Source organism: Heptranchias perlo, chromosome 12, assembly GCF_035084215.1.
Source record: "Heptranchias perlo isolate sHepPer1 chromosome 12, sHepPer1.hap1, whole genome shotgun sequence".
Classification (NCBI taxonomy): Eukaryota; Metazoa; Chordata; class Chondrichthyes; order Hexanchiformes; family Hexanchidae; genus Heptranchias; species Heptranchias perlo.
Window position 1 is genome coordinate 65,190,087 of NC_090336.1, and position 2,500 is coordinate 65,192,586.

Here is a 2,500-nt window from a genome sequence, read left to right on the forward strand (position 1 = left end):
GTTCGCAGACTTTCGCTGTACCTCCGGCGGGCAGCGCCGCACCTCCGAGCGCTCGGTACCGTCCGCTGCGCCTCGTCCTGCCGCACGCGACGAGCCGTCCCCGGAGGAAATCGGCCTCGGCCTTCCTGAGATATCAGTCTCCAGGTGGGACAGAAAAACCGGGGGCCCCCGGCTCGCTTTCGGCGGCCCGCTAGTCGACTTCCCGTCGTGCGAACGCGATCCTTCCGGTACCCTTCGGTGCCCCTTGCCCGACTCTAGCTCCGGTGGTAAAGCGGAGTCGGTCGGTCTGACGGCCGCCGAGTTAGCAGGCGGAAAGCGGTTTGCAGCCTTTCGCTGTACCTCCGGCGGGCAGCGCCGCACCTCCGAGCGCTCGGTACCGTCCGCTGCGCCTCGTCCTGCCGCACGCGACGAGCCGTCCCCGGAGGAAATCGGCCTCGGCCCTCCTGAGATATCAGCCTCCATACGGGCGTCACAAATCAGTGGACATGGTCAGCTGCAAAGCAGTGTCATTACAACCTTTCATAAACAACAGGGCAGCACCGCACTGCACTGCACTGCACCCCACACTACATCACACTTGCCTGCCTGCCAGCCTGCCGCTGCCTACTCTCACCAGCGGACCAAAGTGAGGATAACACCCCGAAGCAAGCATCTCCCTTGCCGCCCACCAGCCCACACCAATCCCCTTGCCTGCCTCCCACAAATTCCACCAGCGAGGCAAAGTGAAAATCAACCCCCAAAAAACGCACTCCACACCGGCCATCGCCCGCTATACACCCCCCCTGGGGCGAATATTAAGCCCGAGAACACCGACTGTAACCAACCGCAGTGAAAAGTTGAAGTGGCAACTCATTAACCAGATTTACACTTGGCAACTCATAAACCAAATGAACAAAAAATCTGGTTAATGAGTTGCCCAAAATAAATCTGGTTAATGAGTTGCCACTTCAACTTTTCACTGCGGTTGGTTACAGTCGGTGTTCTCGGGCTTAATATTCACCCCGGGGGGGCGGGGTGGGTGATTCTGGGGGTAGTGTCCGGGAGGGTGAGCCTTTTATTCGGCAGGAGGCGTGTGGGGAAATCATCAACCTGTCAGACGATGAGTTGTCACAAATGCCATTGCTTAATGAAAGCTGCGCTCCCGAACTGGACTGACTGTCTGACTGTCTGTCTGTCCGTTTGTCAAGGGGAGGAAAAGGCGGTGGCGGTGGTGGTGAGGGTGGAGCTTTACGCTCAGGAGGGGAGACTTTCCTTCATGCCAATTAATCTGCAGCAGAAAGTCATCCCCCCCCGACTGGGATTCGAAGCCCGGTCCTGACCACGAGACCACCGGGGAGAGCTGCCTCAAGTCCCTGAGGGACCTGGACACGAGGCCGAGGACACACGCACGCCTGCTGCACTGGCAGCAGCGACCAGCAGGGGGCTGACCGGCTGATCCTTCCCTTTCACAGGCAGGCTTTTGGCCCTCGCTCAAACGACAAAGGTGTTCAGAAGGAAGTCCTGGGGAGGAGGGAGGGAGGCAGGGAAATCAGCACAAAGCAGGTCCCCTGGAATCTCACACCTGCGTCCCAGAAAACAGGTCTCCTGGTCAAAGCAGTCCTGCCCCGTCCTGCCATTAACGTGACAATGGACAGGGCCCGGCAGCTTGAGACACATCTTTTTTTCAATATGCAAGTTCTTTTTAAAAAGGTTTCCTTCCACAGCAGCTCTGAGTAAGAGTGAGAGAGAGAGAGAGAGACACTGACTGACACTGACACTGACACTGACACACACACACACACACACACACACACCGTCTCCCATCCGATTGGTGGACTATGGGATTGAAAATCGAACTTTGAGTTTCAATGCAGGGGGGAGAGCGCGAACGCAGCCCCTCCCAACTACCACACGCGCGTTGTTGTTGTTGTAATATAGAACTGCAAGTTGCCGTTGTCGTGGTCGTTTCGAATCAGCACAAAGTAGGTGCCTCCCTGGAATGTCACACCTGCGTCCCAGAAAACAGGTCTCCCGGTCAAAGCAGTCCCGCCCCGCCCTGGGATTAACATGACAACGGACAGGGCCCAGTCAGGGAGCAGCTTGAGAGACACCTTTCAATAGGCGCTTCTGAAACATTAACGCCTTGTTTCTTCCGACAGTTTAACCAGCGATTAACATGACAACGGACAGGGCCCAGTCAGGGAGCAGCTTGAGAGACACCTTTCAATAGGCGCTTCTGAAACATTAACGCCTTGTTTCTTTCGACAGTTTAACCAGCCTTTAACACGCCTTGTGTTTTTATTTCCCATTTCCAGCCAGCCAGCCAGCCAGCCAGCCAGCCAGCCAGCCAGCCAGCCGAGCCGAGCCAGCATCTGCAGTATTTTTTTTGATTGGTCTTGCCTGCCGTGGAATGAATGTTTCAACACGAGCTGCTGATTGTCAGCACCTCACCTCTTTCTCAATTGGCCGTTGCAATCTCACTCACTCGCTGTGAGACACGTCACGTCACTAGTTTTACTCA